The sequence below is a fragment of the Aquarana catesbeiana genome, linkage group LG12 (genome assembly GCF_042186555.1).
Source record: "Aquarana catesbeiana isolate 2022-GZ linkage group LG12, ASM4218655v1, whole genome shotgun sequence".
Taxonomy (NCBI): domain Eukaryota; kingdom Metazoa; phylum Chordata; class Amphibia; order Anura; family Ranidae; genus Aquarana; species Aquarana catesbeiana.
The window spans coordinates 97,564,448-97,582,418 of NC_133335.1; positions in this window are offsets into that span (position 1 = coordinate 97,564,448).

Sequence of the window (17,971 nt, forward strand, 5' to 3'; positions counted from 1 at the left end):
ATCTCGATAAGTGCATTATAATTGGTTTGTATGAAAGTTATAGTGTCTACAAGCTATGCTACGTATCATTGAAAATTGATCAATCCTGATGTACTGACTGCCTATCTCGTTTCTTGAGGCCCTCCTTTTTGTAAAGAAGACAGTCCAAGGTATTTAGTAAATGGCATAGTGAGTTTTTTTAATTTGCAATTTATTTCCCACAATTGTTTAGAAGATTAAGAATTTTTCCACAAAATTTTCATATTAACAAAATATTCATATTATTTATTTCTCACACATGGCATAGGCATACTTGCAATTACATCCACAAATATATTCTGCTACTCCTCCTGAGTATGGTGATACCACATGTGTGAAACTTTTCCACAGATTAGCAAATCACAGAGTCCCAACATCTAAGTAGCACCCTCAGGCGTTCTAAAGGCATAAATTACACATCTAATTTCCTGACTACCTATCGCATTTTTGAAGGCCCTGGAGCACCGGGACAATGGAATTACCCACAAAATGACCCCATTTTGGAAATTAAACACCCCAATGTATATTCTATGAGGCATAATGAGTCTTTTGAACATGTCATTGTTTCCACAAATTTTGGAAAAATGTGGAAAGAAAATGAAAAGGTATTTTTTTGTACACAAAGTTGTAAATTTCTAGGATATTTCTAGCAATGTACATACCAAGAGATACACCCTAAAATATATTATGCTACTCCTCCTGAGTATTGCAATACCACATGTGTGAGACTTCTTCACAGCCGGGCCATATACAGTAGCTCAACATCCAAGTAGCACTGTCAGGTGTTCTAAAGGCATAAATTATACATCTAATTTCCTGACTACATATCACATTTTTGAAGGCCCTGAAGCACCAGGACAATAGAATTGCCCACAAAATTACCCCATTTTGGAAAGCAAACATCCCAATGTATATTCTATGAGGCATAATGAGTCTTTTGAACATGTCATTTTTTCCACAAGTTTTTGGAAAATGTGGAAAGAAAATGAAAACCTTTTTTTTTTTACACAAAGTTGTCAATTTATGCGATATTACTAACACAGCAAGTACATACCAAGAATTATGCCCTAAAATATATTCTGTTTCTCCTCCTGAGTATGGCGATACCACATGCATGAGAATTTTCCACAGCCTGACCACATTCAGAGGCCCAACATCCAAGTAGCACCTTCAGGCCCCTTATGCCCCGTACACACGAGCGGAAATTCCGCCACCAAAAGTCCAATGTGAGCTTTTGGTCGGAAATTCCGACCGTGTGTATGCTCCATCGGACTTTTGCTGGCTGAATTTCCGCCAGCAAAAGTTTGAGAGCAAGTTCTCTATTTTTAAGTTTCTAAAGTTCCTATAGGAAATTAGATTCATCTGTACGCAATTCCAACGCTCAAAAATACACGCATGCTCGGAAACAATTCAACGCATGCTCGGAAGCATTGACCTTCATTTTCTGGGCTCGGCGTAGTGTTGTACGTCACCGCATTCTTGACGGTCGAAAGTTCAGAGAACTTTTGTGTGACCGTGTGTATGCAAGCTAAGCTTGAGTGGATTTTCGTCGGAAAAACCATCCAATATTTTTTCGACGGAAACTCCGCTCATGTGTACGGGGCATAACACATAGCATGTGCATACCAAGAATTACACCCTGAAATACATTCTGCTGAGCAAAGGGTAACAAAAATGGATTACCTGTGGTTTCAGTAGTACAGTTGTCCACACAGGAGAGCACTGGTCCAGGCAGCAGGCAGGGACATGTTTATCAACAGCAAAAGCATTTACCCAGACAGCAGGCAGAGATGTGGTCAGCAACAGTCAAAGGAATTGTCCAGGAATTGTCAAGGCAGCAAGCAGAGATATGCCAAAATATTGGTCCTGGCAGTTGGCAAGAACATGGTCCATAAGCAGGCAGTACAGCTAGGCAGAGGCATGCCAGGGTCAGATGGCAGCAGGCAGAACCTCAGGCTTAGGACCTCTTTCAGGTAAGACCCGAGGGCAGGGGTAGAGGCTTCTTCCCATCCAAATCTCTTCGAAAGCCTTCGGGTCTCCAGACAAACCCAGAGAAAGCCAAAAAAGTTTTCTCCACTCGGAAAATGGATTCTGGAGCCCCTCACATATGTAAGACCCTTGTGTTGTCTTGAATCCCACTAGTACAGTGGCAGGGCAAAAGATCAGTTCAGGAGGCAGGCAAAAAGCATGGTCATTTAACAGACCGAGGTCAATTCACGTGGAAGGCAGAAACATGGTTGATAGTTGAAGTGGCAGGCAGAGGTATAGTCGATAAACAGTCCAGGTCATACACAGAAATAGCAGATAGCGGAAACTGGAAAAATGTCTTCACTTCACATATACAGGCGGTCCCCGGGTTACAAACATCTGACTTATAAACGACTCCTACTTACAAACGGCGGGAGACAACAGGAAGTCACAGGAAATCTACCCGTAGGAAGGTAAATTCACTCCTGTAAGAGTTATCATGGGAAAAAGGTGGCTCCACTGAAGCTTTATCACCAATCCTTATTTCCACAACCCAAAATTTGCCAAAATCCAATTGTCATTTGGATAGAAAGTGAGGTGAAATCTTCTCAATAGTGGCACAGACAGCAACATAAATGTTACAGGAGTGTTAACCCTTCCCTATGCTATCCAAAAAACTTTAAAATATTTTTTTTAGCTGGAGCTACACTTAAAAAATGTACCTGTTCTGGCTTACATACAAATTCAACTTAAGAACAAACCTACAGTCCCTATCTTGTTTGTAACACAGGGACTACCTGTACTTCACTAATAGTGAAGTAAAGAAAGCCATTACTATGCAAATGCCACAAAGTATCCCGCCTACAATACGCCAAACAGCAAGATTCAAACCTTCTGGCACAAAGTCATTTGGAGTAATAAGACCAAAATTGAGCTTTATGGCCACAACCATAAATGCTACCTTTGGAGAGGAGTCAACAAGGCCTATGATGAAAGGTACACCATTCCTACTGTGAAACACGGAAGTGGATTGCTGATTTTTTTTTTTTTGTGTGAGCTACAAAGGCACAGGAAATTTGGTCAAAATTGATGACAAGATGAATGCAGTATGTTATCAATAGATACTGAAGGAACAATTGCATTCATCAGCCAAGAAGCTGGCTGCACATGGGACATACTTGGACATTCCAACATGACAATGATCCAAAACACAAGGCCAAGTCGACCTGTCATTGCATATACAGCAGAATAGAGTGAAGGTTCTGGAGTGACCATCTCAGTCTCCTGACCTCAATATCCCTGAGCCACTCTGGGGAGATCTCAAACATGCAGTTCATACAAGACAGCCCAAGAATTTACAGAAACTGGAGGCTTTTTGCCAAGAGGAATGAGCAGCTTTACCATCTGAGAAGATAAAGAGCCTCATCCACAAATACCACAAAAGACTTCAAGCTGTCATTTATGTTAAAGGGGGCAATGCATGGTATTAAGAACTGGGGTATGTAAACTTTTGATCAGGGTTGTTTGGGTAGTTTCTGTTGTCATTATGATTTAAAAAGAGTAAACACAGTTGATTGATAATAAATGGCTTCAGCAAAACACTAACAAGAAATCATAAATTCTGCCAGGGTATGTAAACTTATGAGCACAACTGTAAGTGCAGTGGCCGGGTGGGAATCAGTTAAAGCCCAATTAACTTTCAGTTTAAATCTGCTAAATACTGTTAAAGCCTGGGTCCTGCCCAGTACCACCTTGCTTTCTCTGTAAAAGCAGTGGTCTCTCTGTTGCAGTCCCACACTTTTGACAAAGTGCTCTTGCTTCCTCTCCCAACTGTTCCAGTTTTAAAATTATATTTATCACTTAATGAATCTGAGCCATTGTATACAAGCTGTGTACTCTGTGGGACTGCAGGGCACAGCATCAAGTGTTTTTGAAGCCGGTGACAGTATGAGTGTATATGAGTCTTTACTCTATCCATGCACATTAGTTGCCACATTAGTATTACCTATATCATTGTATTCTTGATACTTTTTTTAATTTAGTGTGAATACTTCTTGAAGTTGGTTTATTAAAAATATATATTTAGCTCAAAAATTCAGTTGGGCTTAAATATGTTCCTTGCCTCAAAATTAGTGCTTTAAACCTTGAGTTTACTGATTCATGATGTCTGTGTTTTGCCTCCTTTTAGCATCAATGACTGATTGCAGTCTTTTATGAATAAAGCCCTTTATTTTCCCATGTGGTAAAGCTGCTCATTCTTCTTGGCAAAAAGCCTAATAGTCCTGTACATTCTGTAAAGTCTAGCACAGGGGCCTCCAAACTTTCTGAACAAAGGGCCAGTTTACTGTCATTCAGACTTTGAGGGAGTCGGACTGTCGCTAGTGTGAGTAGAAAATGCCCTGGTGTCAATGGGAGTAAATAATGCCTCATCATTGGCATTAGTGGTAGGAATATTGCCCCATTGTTGGTATTAGGGGAGGAAATAGCACCCCATCATTGGTGTCATTGGGAAGAATAGTGCCCCATTGTTGGTATTATGGGAAGGAATAGTGTCCCATCATTGGTGTCAGTGGGAGGAATGGTGCCGCATTGTTGATATCAGGGCAAGAAATAGTGCCACATTATTGGTGTCAGTAGGAAGAATAGTGCTCCATTTTTGGTGGTTAGTGGTAGGAATAGTGCTCTATTATTGGTATCAATGACAGGAATTATGCCCCATTGTTAGTGTAGAAGGAATAGTACCTTGTATCAGAGAAAATAATAGTGTCCCAAGGGCCTGATAAATGCAAGCAAAGGGCCACATCTGGCCCTGGGCTGCAGTTTGGAGACCACTGGTCTAGCACAAACTGCATCCTTGAGCTATTCCAAAGGTCACTTAATGATGTTGAGGTCAGAAGATTGTCTTGCTGTAAAAAGTCACAGTGTGGCCGATATTGTATGCAGCTTCTCAGCTGGGGTATGCAAACTTTGCTTCAACATATTCTGATAATATGCTGCATTGATCTTACCATTGATTTTTACTAAATTGATGTACAGTAACTTACACAGAAATCCACCTTCATGCTTCATGGTAGGATTCATAGGTGGGCCTAGGTGGTCATGTTGACTCCCTTCCAAACAGAGCATTTATGGTTGTGACCATAAAGTTAAATTTTGGTCTCATCGCTCCAAATCATTTTTTTTCCAGAAATGTTGAGGCTTCTCTTGCTAATGCTGCTTGGTGTATTGTAAGGGCTAGTTTACACTTGTTTCAAAACATGGCTTTGGACACACTTTGTTAAAGCTCTCTGAATGCCAGTCAAAGCCCCTGTCACTAAATAAAATGATTAGCTGAGAATCGGTTCTCACTGAGGCAGCACGACTTGCAGCGCGACTGCCTCAGGCGACTTGAACACGACAGCAGCAGCGACTTGCAAAATGACTTCTATATAGAAGTCAATGCAAGTCACCTCAAGTCGCCCCCAAAGAAGTACAGGGACCTTTTTCTAAGTCGGAGCGACTTGCGCCGCTCCGATTAGAAGGCTTCCATTGTACAGAACGGGACACGACTTGTCAGGCAGCTAAGTCGCCTGACAAGTCGTCCCAGTGTGAACTGGCTCTTACAGTCCTGTTTACACCTTGCATTTGCATTGCTTTGGCTTTGCTTCAAAAATTATACCCCATGTAGCTTTAGTGGTGCTTCAAAGCATCTTCAAAGCCCCCATAGAAGTCTATGGCAAAGCTCACTTGAAGCACCTAAAGCTTTTGAGAGGCTTTAATTCAGCTTTAGCTTCACTTTGTTTTGGAGAAATTGCAGGTATTATGATATATCCACACACACACATTGCACCTGCCAAGCTTCAACAAAGCTTAAATAGAGCATCACCGAAGCATCACTGAAGCTTCACTGAAGCATCATTGAAGCCTCTCTGAAGCATCACTAAAGCTTTATCGAACCAACACCGAAGCATCAAAAACACATCATAAAAGCATGTTGAAGCGGTAGTCGCTTTAATGTGTGTTAAAGCCGAAGCAAGTGTAAATGAGCCCTAAGTGGGCTGTTTTGTGGAATTGGTGCAGAAAAAATTACAAACAATTTACGACTTCTGTCAAAGGTATGTAAACTTTATAAGCACAGCTGTATATGTATTTCATCTGTGTATTTAGCTGTTTGCCTATTCAGCTTTAACTCTTTTACCACCAACGGCATATGCTATACATTGGTGGTGGTAATTTACACACCCAGTGACTGTATGTAAATCTGACAAGTCAACTGTGGGTTGTTAGATGGAAGCAATTTGGTGGCTCTTCAGCTGCAGGAGTGCTTCCACACACCTCTATAAATGCTGGCCTCCTTCCCGCGCCATGTTTCCTGGCTTTGAGCGCCCATTGGCAGATCCAGGACTGGCATGGAAGGTGTACTGGATAGCATGAAGGAAGATCTGTGCTCCATTAGCTTCATTGGAGGACAGATGGGACAGCAAAGTTCTTCTTAGACACCTGATGTCACACTAGAGAGAACCTGTCACCAAAAAAATCAATACATAGGGGACTTTTTGTCCCCTGTGTGATAAAAAATAGAGTTTAGTGAAACAAAATTTGAAAAAGGTGTAAAAATTTAAAGTTACATCCAAGTATCTAAACCTCCCAAATATTTTCTGAGCCACACCTCCACATACATCCACGTTTGAATATAAATACACATGTCAGGGGTGCCTAAGCATGCAAACGTCAGTTGGGATACACATTACATATCACCGTGCACACCAGATAGAGAGGAAATATTTAGGGTCATTATTCATGGTTAACTCTAAACTAAGGACCTTAGGGGCATCATCTATTGAAAATATAGAGTACTGAAGTTTGTCACTGTTTCACAGTGTTTCACTGTTTACTCTGTGCAACCTCACTTTTTATATTTTACAAGAATTGGGTAATATATTGTGTTTGTGTGCCCTAAAATTACCTTTAGTGTATTTTTTACTAATATGTTATGTTTCATAAATTTTTGCACCAATATCATGTGACACAAAAAAATGATACTACCACTACTTCATTCTCTAGGGTGTCTGCTTTCATAAAATATATGTTTGGGGTATCACCTAATCTTAAAGTCCAAAATTATTTTTTTAACCACTTCAGTACCCGCCCATAGTCATATGACGTCCACAGATAGTCATATGACGTCCACAGATTCCCGGCCTTCTAGGGGGCGCGCGCGCGCCCGCCGCGTTCCTCGGGACCCGGTGCGTGTGCCCGGCGGCCGCGATGTCCGCCGGGCACCCGCGATTGCCCGTTAACCGGGCCGGCATGTGGATCTGTGTGTGTAAACACACAGATCCACAGCCTGTCAGCTCTGAGGAGAGCGATCTGTGTTCTCAGAACGGAGGAACACTGATCGGTCTCCTCCCCTAGTGCGTCCCCTCCCCCTTCAGTTAGAATCATTCCCTAGGAAACATACTTAACCCCTCCCCGCCCCCTAGTGGTTAACCCCTTCACTGCCTGTCACATTTACACAGTAATCAATGCAATTTTATAGCATTGATCGCTGTATAAATGTGATTGGTCCCAAAAATGTGTCAAAAGTGTCCGATGTGTCCGCCATAATGTCGCAGTCACCAAAAAAAATCGTGATCGCCGCTAAAAAAATAAAATTTTTTTTTTTTTTTTAAATGCCATAAATCTATCCCGTATTTTGTAGACGCTATAACTTTTGCGCAAACCAATCAATATACGCTTATTGCGATTTTTTTTACCAAAAATATGTAGAAGAATACGTATCGGCCAAAACTGAGGAAAAAATGTGTTTTTAAAAAAGAAAATTGGGATATTTATTATAGCAAAAAGTAAAAAATATTGTGTTTTTTTCAAAATTGTCGCTCTTCTTTTGTTTATAGCGCAAAAAATAAAAACCGCAGAGGCGATCAAATACCACCAAAAAAAAGCTCTATTTGTGGTGAAAAAAGGACGTCAATTTTTTTTGGGTACAACGTCGCACGACCGCGCAATTGACCTTTAAAGTGCGACAGTGCTGAAAACTAAAAATTGGCCTGGGAAGGAAGGGGGTGAAATTGCCCTGTATTGAACCGGTTAAAGAAGGGGGCAAAAAACGCAAAAACAGTTCTGGCAGCGAAAGGGTTAAATGTGGTGCTTCCCATGTTTCCCACTTTAACCACTAGCTCTCATTTTAGAAGCAAAATTATTAAAGTCTAACAACAAACATGAAATAAAATATGAGTTTCAAATATATACAGTCATGGCCAAAAATATTGGCACCCTGTATTTCTGTTAGATAATGCACCACTTCGCCCAGAAAGTTGTTGCAATTACAAATGTTTAGGCATTCTCGTGTTTATTTGTTTTGTTTGTATTGGTATGACACAAAAAAGTGGAGAAACAAAAAGCCAAATTTGACACAATCCATGCAAAACTCCAAAAACTATTGGCATCCTAAATGTAATATTTGGTAGCACACCAAAAAAAAAAATAACTGAAATCAATCACTTCCTGTAACCACCGAGTTTCTTACACCACTCTACTGGAATTTTGGACCACTCTTCTTTCGTCAGCTGCTCCAGGTCACTCAGATTGGAAGGGTTCCTTTTCCCAATTGCTGATCTCTCCACAAGTGCTCTATGGGATTTAGACCTGGACTCATTGCTGGCCAGTTCAGTACTCTCCAGCATACATTTTGTATTTTTATACATCGGTTGTACTACTTTGTAGAGCACCACTCTCTAAAGTACCCTGGGCAAATTTTTTTCTGTTTTTGTTCTGTATTTTAGGGGGCTGAGTGCTGCTCTGGTCTGAGCATGGGGGGGCTTTTCTTTTTGTTTATCTATGTGATTATCTTGGTTAAACACCGAGCCAATTTTTAGCCTCCAACGCTCAGACCCTTTAATACATATACTATATATATATATATATATATATATATATATATATATATATATATATATATATATATATATATATATATATAACCTTTTTTACTCATTTAATAACATGTTCACATATATTTTTGTATCTATATAAATAATCATTCTCAGTTGGGTGTGCATCACTGGAAACACCTTGTCCTCTATTATTTTTGCATTATATCTTTGCCATTCAATTTTATCTAGCTCTCTGTATTCTCAATTGATCTCTTTTGGTTTGATACACCGGGAGCTGCAAAGCCATTGTGATAACTTTTTTTGGTTTACTATTTATATTTATCAATATAATTTTTCACCTATATTTACCCTAGTCTCATTAATATTTATTAATACAGGCGGTCCCCAGGTTACAAACAAGATAGGGACTGTAGGTTTGTTCTAAAGTTGAATCTGTTTGTAAGTCGGAACAGGTACCTTTTTTAAGTGTAGCTCCAGCCAAAAAAACTATTTTTAAGCTTTATGGATAACATAGGGAAGGGTTATCACCCCTGTAACATTTGTTTTGCTGTTTGTGCCCCTGTTCAGAAGATTTTACCTCACTTTCTGTCCTAATGACAATTGGATTTTGAAAATTTTGGGTTGTTGTGGAAACAAGCCTTGGTAATAAAGCATCAGTGGAGGTACCTTTTTTCCCATAATAACTCTTACATGAGTGAATTTCCCTTCCTAGAGGTAGATTTCCTCTCACTTCCTGTTTTCTCCTTCCATTTGTAAGTCAGAGTCGTTTGTAAGTCGGATATTTGTAACTAGGGGACCGCCTGTACTGTATCATCATTAATTTTATATTTCTTTTTATTATTTATATTTATTTGTATTCATATTACGCTTGACTTACTTCTCTTCATAACATTAAATGTTCATTACCATTATTTTCCTCTTTATGCATTTTTATTTTTCTTCATTTTTTTCAGTTTTTCTTCTTTCTATTCTTTTTCTATTTATTTCCTTTTCCTTTCATTAGATCTTTCATTTTTGAAACCCTGTTCTCCCTTCAATGCAATTGGCACAATGGCCACTTGCAAATGGCTTCGGCATCATGTATTTCTCTTTCCCTCCTACAGCCAATTTTCTAGGCGAAGTGGTGCATTATCTGACAGAAATACAGGGTGCCAATATTTTTGGCCATGACTGTATATATTTCACATTCATATTTTATTTCATGTTTGTTTTTAGACATTTAAAATTTTGCTCCTAAAATGTGAGCTTGTTGTTCAGCAAATATTTTAAGCAAATATTTATTTTAGTTAGCAAATTACAAAGTTGTACACTTTAAATGATACTTTATACTGTATATATACTTTTATTTTTCTGTCATTGGTTTCTGATTCTAAGATTGCCTTTTTTGAGGTCTTAGAAATGTTTTAGAAGTATAAGTTGTTCTTTGTACTATTTTTAACTAGATCTAAATTCAAGACAGTCACCTGCATTATGTCTTCTTTTTTTTACTAATTTCTTTACAGTCCAACTTTAGCCAAAACTCCTGGAAGAGTTGTATTATTACTGCTGTCTGTGTCCCCACTGGGGAGTTCTTTCCCTTAGTTCTTGTCCCAATGAAACCCAAACACCGAGGCAAGGCCAAGGAAAAAAATTCCCCTGTGAGACAAAGACAGCAATTAAAGTTTTACATACACGCACAGAATGTAGGAAGACATAAAAAAACACTCTGAGCTCAGTAGTAAACGCACAAGAAAAGGAAAGGGAATTTACTTTCAGTAGCAGCTATCATAAAATAACATCACCCTGAATACATGAAAGTACAGATCAGCAAAATAAAATACAGCTCTATAATAGTGAAAGACACATTTTATAACAAGCAATATGACAATTTTATTAATGTTACAAAAACTATTAAATATACACTTTCATATTTACCATATCATCTTTAGGTATCTCAGTTTGAAAAGTATATGCTAGCCCTGGATGATTCCTACACACCATTGGCAATATCCATCTGGAGAGAAAAGCAGACAAAGTAGAAGTCAGATAAATTAATGTGGTAATAAACCCAAAATTAAAAATGTAATATATTGCAGATTACCAATCATTAGATGTTGTGGCTGCATTAGTTTTCTATTTGTTGGCTTTTTTCCCTTACCTGGTGATCTTGCCAGCAACACACCTCCTGTATTAGAGTGTTTACACTCTGGATAAAGGAGCACAGGTGCCACCTTTGGAAATTAGCATTGTCAAGGGGAGGGGAGTGTTAGATGTACTAGCAGATTTAGATATAGTAACAAACTGAAGCAAAACTCCAGTTCACACTTTATAAGCAGTTACAGCAAACAGTTGTTTTCTTTTGAGATAAAGGTTTTACATAATGAATTTGAATAAAAACTGATCATTGTAAAAAAAAACCCTACCAGTGACAAATGGTTTGTCTCATCCCTGTAACTGCTACATCTATAAGAGAGCTTGTTCTGTTGAAAAAAGAAAAAGAATGCAGCCATCACATTTAAGAATTGGTAAGTTGCAATATAATAAATGTCTGCAAGCATGCTAATCAATGCAATTGAAGTCCAATTACACTTCCTACATCTCTGAAATTAACGGCCTGTACAGAGGAAGAGTGACATTGCACCCGTGATCCACTGATCATGATCGCAATGCTCTGCAGGCTCCTGAAAAAATGAACATACATTTATAACTATAATGTTTTTAGGTTTTATTTTTGTTATTCTTTTTTTGTTTATATTTTTTATATTTTATATATGTTTTCATCAACTATATACAATCTTTGTTTTTTAAGTTATATGTAGTACATGACAAGGGGTTTCCAGAGCACTATAGGATGGCTAAAGAGACCTCTTTCCTTGTGACAGCAATAAAAGTGATATATATATATTTTTTTAAAGAAACAGTGTAACAAATAAAAAAATCAAATAACATAAATAATAATAAAAAAAATGAATTGCCCCCATCGGCCTGTGCATAAAGGTGAAAGGACGTATTGGTCCCACGCGCAAATGTAAACGGCAATCGTACCACACATCTGCGGTATTTCAACGAACATCAGTGTAACTCTAAACTGGTAACCTGTAAAGGCTTTTAAAGCATTGCCTATAGAGATTTTTAAATACCAAAATTTGCTGCCATTCCATGAGCGTGCACAGTTTTAAAGCGTTACATGTTTGGTATCTTTTTACTTAGCGTAACACCATCTTTTAACAAAAAATTGGGTATTATATAGTGCTTTTGTGCATTTAAAATTTCCAAAAACTTGTGTTCAAAATACTGTGTGATATAAAAAAATTGCAAAACCCACCATTTTATTCTCTAGGGCCTTTGCTAAAAAAAATATAATGTTTGGAGGTTTCAAAAATACAGATTTTTACTGGTAAACAAAAAGTGTCAGAAATGGCCTGGTCATAAAGTGGTTAAAGCGGCGTTCCACCCAAAAATGGAACTTCCGCTTTGGGAAAAGGTGACCCCCTGACATGCCACATTTGGCATGTCATTTTTTTTTGGGGGGGGGGGCAGAAACCCTCTTTTTAGAGGGTTCCAGCTCCAACTTCCTCCTGGGGCACCGCGGCGAGAAGGGAGATCACCTCTTCCTCCTCCCTCTCGGCGATCATCTGGGACACGTTACAGGTCCCAGATGATTGCCCGGCCAGTCACAGTGCGCAGCGCGGCTCGCACATGCCCGGCTGTGAAGCCACAGCCGGGCGCCCACAGTGACAATGCCAGAGCTACAGAGAGAAGGGGGGGACGAGCGGGGCTTCGTTCCCCCGCATCGTGGACCCTGGGACAGGTAAGCGTCTGATTATTAAAAGTCAGCAGCTGCAGTATTTGTAGCTGCTGACTTTTATTTATTTATTTTTTTATTGGAACTCCACTTTAAGAAAGAAAAGATATCATTCTTAGTCCTTTGACACTTCTAACACATTCACAAAGAAACAAAAAAACAATGATTAATAAGGCTGGATTTGAATCTTGGAAATGAATTCAAACCAAACAAGAGCTTTCCAAGATCCAAGCTGCTTCTGGCAAGCATGTAGGTCTAGCTAAGTAGCATTATTTTAAAGAGAAAAAAAAATTGGAGATCTGTTATTACGATATTCGTAGGGTAGAAATGTTCATGCGTGCTGTGCCAGTTAGCTCCTTTGTGCCAACAAAAGATGAGCTCATGCTACTTTAAAGTGAAAAACGTGAAACCCTTCAAGGACACGGATGACACTTTGCGCTGTTAAATAACAGGTGTTGTAATAGTAGGAAAAAAAAATACTTCCTGTGGAAATGGTCATTGTTAATTATGTAATGCACAGATAATCTTTCATATTCAACAAGCAGTCTAAACTTTCGCAGACACAATCGTGTATAAATCATTTCTTTCTATGCAGGGTCATTTTCTGGCCTCTCATAATTGCTGCCATATGCAAACAAAATGCCGTGTTGAAAAGCAGGAACACTGCATTTTTGGATTGTGTTTGTAAGTTAGTTAATTGTAGTTGATCTTTTGATTTTAAGGATGAGATTTTGGTGAATACGGAGTAGATTGCTGGAGATGATTGTTTGGAACTTGAAGAGTAATTTCACAACAGACTAAGCCATGACCTCATATGTCCCAAACATATATTATTAAGGAAGTCTTCTCACAAGACAAGAGCTCAGTTGACCGATGAAATAACATGAGCCTGTAAATGTCTGGATGCACTGAACTACTGTAATTCAATTTGAAACCTGTCGGAGGAATAGGAAGTAAGGTGAAGTCTCCCCAGTGGGGTCACAGACAGCAATAAAAAACTTGACAGAAGTACTTAAGGTCTAGCCAAAGATAGAAAATTAAAGTTTTCAATGGATCTGGGTTTTAAAGTGACACTAAATGATATATCTATATTTTTTTAAATAATCCATACACATCAATGGCCCTGTAATGATTTTTTTTTTTAATCAAAAACAATTTTTTTTATTATGTCAAAAAGTAAAAGTTACATTCAATACAGGTATGCATATATGCTTGCCATTTAGAGTAGATAGATATTCATACTTTTACAGAGAGATGTGTACTGTCTTTATAATGCAACTTCTATAAATGCTTTTGAATGCTAAACTTCAAAATCTATAAATCGACTTCAATATAACAAAGGAAACAAACAAAAATCTAATGTAGAACATTTCAACCTTTAAAAGCAATTTTACCTTTTCCCCCAATATATAACTTTTTTAGGTATGTGCCTTTTATCCCTGATGTCCTTGGTCTGTTGTGTCTCCCCGCCAAGTGTGCCACTTTGTTTTGCCTCTGTAATATGCGTTCTCCTCTTCTTTGAGCAGTCAGCATTGTAGAAGTCTGTTAAGGACTAATTGTGGAGGAGCTACCTCTGGTGCACCTAGCCAACATTGCCATATTTTTCAAACTTTTGTGGTGATTTCCTATGGTAATAGGTGTTTTTTCCCTTACAAGAATGTTATTAACCTCCTGGATCCACTGCTCGCTTGTCGGAACCTGATTTGACAACCAATATCTCGCAATGAGCTTTCTTGCTAGACAGACCAGTCTAATAGGTGCTATGTGTATCGAAGGGGAGAACAATTCCTCCTCCAAGCATCCCAGCAAGCATACCAGTGGATTTACAGTCAGCTGAACCTGATAAATTAAGTTGATCATTTCTATAACCTTATTCCAATACCTTACAAGTTTTGGACATTTCCACAGCATATGTATGAGGTCTCCTTGATGTATCTGACACTTAGGGCATATGGGCGTGTCTCTACTTCCCCAGTGGTGCAGATGTACCGGAGTTCTATACACCCTATGCAAAAAGAACAGGTGCGATAATCTCTGTGCCGCTGATACTGATACTAGAGGTCCTGCGTTTAGTATTTGCTCCCATTGTTCCCTGTCAATGGGACCAATGTCTCTCTCCCACTTCTCCCTACAGGGTAAGAGGTCGGGTGCTTGTATATGTGTCAGCAGTTGAATATAGAGTCTGGAGATAATACCCCTTTTTTCTGTTTCCTCATAAACAGATTCCAGAAAGATCAAATCTACCAAGCACAGGGACGAGTAGTTGTTCTGGGATCTAACTGCGTGACGTAGTTGTATATACTGGTATTGAAAATTTCCCAATAACGGAAACTCCTCTTTTAGTTTATTGTAGGATTTCAGACCTAGGTCATCAAAAATTTGATGTAAATATATCACCCCTGCCGCCTCCCATCGCGTGTGGCCACTGAGTCTGGCTAGTTCTATGTAAAACCTATTTTGCCAGATTGGTGTTCTAGGGAGAAAACCATTTATTCCTAGTCTTCGTTTGATACTACTCCAGAGTTTTTTAATTAGACAGACCGTGGGGCACTGGGGAGGGGCTGCAGGGAAACCCATCTCCATATGTGTTATAGCTGAATGTGTCATTGTGGGATCAATAAGTAAAGGTTTAGATGGGTTGGATGCATCAGACTTGTTCCCGCCCGTAAAGTGTTGTAACTGCGCAGCAAAGAAGTATGTCTGTGCATGGGGCACAGCCATTCCTCCCTAGTCTTTAGGATACTGTAGGGTAGTTAATTTTATTCTGGCTACCTTTTTCTTCCAAATTAAAGATCTGAATTGTGAGTTTATACGTTGGAACCAGTAGTTTGGTATCCAGATAGGTGTGTTATGTAGTATATATGGTAATTGTGGGGCCCATATCATCTTTGTTAAGTTAGCTAATAGTAACCCACACCAGGTGGCACATTTAGTTTTACATTTCTGAAGTAATGGTTTTAGGTTAAGAACTATATAATCTTTGGGGTTTTTAGTCACGATTATTCCTAAATATCTAAAGGACATGACCACGTGTATTCTGGACACACTCTCTGGCAATGTCAGTGGCAGATCATCCAGCGGGAGGAGCACTGACTTGTGCCAATTAATGGCAAAACCAGAAAGTTCACCAAACCGCTCGATGATCTGTATAGCAGCTATCAGGGAGCCAGCTGTGTCCCCTAAGTGCAGCAGGGTGTCGTCAGCATACAGTAATAATTTATCTTCCCTTTGGCCTCTGTTGAAGCCCACCATATCTGACGATGCCCTGATCCTGGCTGCTAATGCTTCGAGTGCAAGGGCAAAGAGCAGGGGTGACAATAGACACCCCTGTCTAGTACCCCGGAAAAGTTTGAAGGCCTCTGATAGTGAATCATTTATTCTAATTCTTGCTGATGGTGCGGCATATAGGAGCTTGATCCATGATATGAATTCCTCTCCCAGTCCGAATTTAGTCATCACTGCCCATAGGTAGTTCCACTCTGTGCTGTCAAACGTCGGGAGCTGAACATTCAGGAAACGTCTCCTGATGTTCAGTGCCATGGATCATGCCGGGATGAATCCAGATTGAGCTACATAGACTAGTCTAGAGATAACCTTTACCAATCTCGATGCCAGTACTTGTGCCAGAAGCTTGACATCCGAGTTTAGCAACGAGATGGGTCTGTATGGTTGTTGAGGGTCCTTGCCTGGTTTAGGAAGTACCACCACCACTGCTTCACCCATGGAGTCTGGGAGACAATCATTTTTGAACGAGTCATTTAATGTTTCTAAAAGGCTTGGCAGAAATGTTTCACTATATCTTTTATAGACTTCTATCGGTAACCCGTCTTTACTGTTCGCCATTTGGGACACTGCCAGGGATAGTTCTTCCAGTTTGAGTGGGGCATTTAACATTTCCACTTCTTGATTTGTGGCTCTAGGTATGGGACACTGATCCAAGAATTGAGACAGTGCCTCCTCTGTAGGGTTTACTTTTGATGTGTAGACATCTTTAAAAAAATTTGTGAACACTAATGCGATCTGGGTCTGTTCACTGACTGTGTCTCTAAGTGGGGTTGTTATGTATTCTATATGTGTGGCGTCCTGCTGTGCTCTAGCTATCACCGCCAGGTGGTGACCCGTATTTTCCCCTTCATTAAAATAATTTTGTTTGATAAAGAATCTTATTTTCTGCTGCATTAAGAGTAACCTGTTGGAGAAGGGTCTGGGCCTCCAACCAGCCACATTCAGTGTCTGCTGACGGGGTCTGTATATATTTGGCTTCTGCCTCACTAGTTTTGTTCAGAATAGTGTTCTCCCATTCTTTGGTTTTAGTTTTAATGGCAGAGATCTGCTTTATAATAAGCCCTTGTATGTGGGCCTTTAATGCATCCCAAACAACCATGGGGTCGGCTGTACCCTTGTTAGTTTGCATAAAGTGCTTAATCGCCTCAGGGATGGGATCCTGGGCTGGAAATAGCTCAAACCAAAAGGGATTACCCTCCAGAGCCTATTCTGTTTTTACAGGGAGAAATCTATTCCTAGGATAAGAGGGTAGTGGTCCGATATGTTCCTAGGGACATAGACTACAGAATCTGTCCTGCCTTGTGCTGCTACATTACCCAGGCACATATCAATATGTGACAAACAGTGATGTGTAGCAGAATAACACGAATAGCTCTGCACCACTGGGTTCTTTTCCCTCCAGATATCCTTCAGTCCCAGTTCAGTAATTAGTTTGGCAAAAGGTGTTGGGCAACTCAAATTTGTGTCACCTCTAGAGTGGGGCGAGAATCTATCCAATTTTTTTGTCTAGCACAGTGTTGAAATCTCCCATTACCCATAGAGGAATATTAGATTGGTGGGCCATAAATTGGGCTAATTTATTCAAGCAGTCAGGGGCAAATGGTGGAGGGATATACAAATTAGCAAGTATGCAGGAGATACCCACCACCTTACAAAGCAGGAATATATATCTCCCTTGATCGTCTATTAGAGACTGTAATAATGTAAAGGGAGTCGTATTAGCTATTAGAATGCTAACTCCCCTGGAATAGGCTGCGTGGGTGGAGTAAAACTGTGTCCCATAGCATCTGCGCTTAAAGCGGAAGTAAACCCATCCATAAAACAGTTACCTTTCCGGCACGTGCCGGAAACGTAACACTCCCATTGGTTGTGCTCTCAACCAAACTGTCAAACCATCCAATGGCTGGTGTCATAACTGATCACATGTGCAGCATCATGGCAGTTCTAGATTAAACAGAGGCCAAGATGGTGGCTTCCTTGGCTGAAAACGATACAAGGGTTTACTTCCACTTTAAGTGTGGACAGCGTGTCAGGTTGTAGA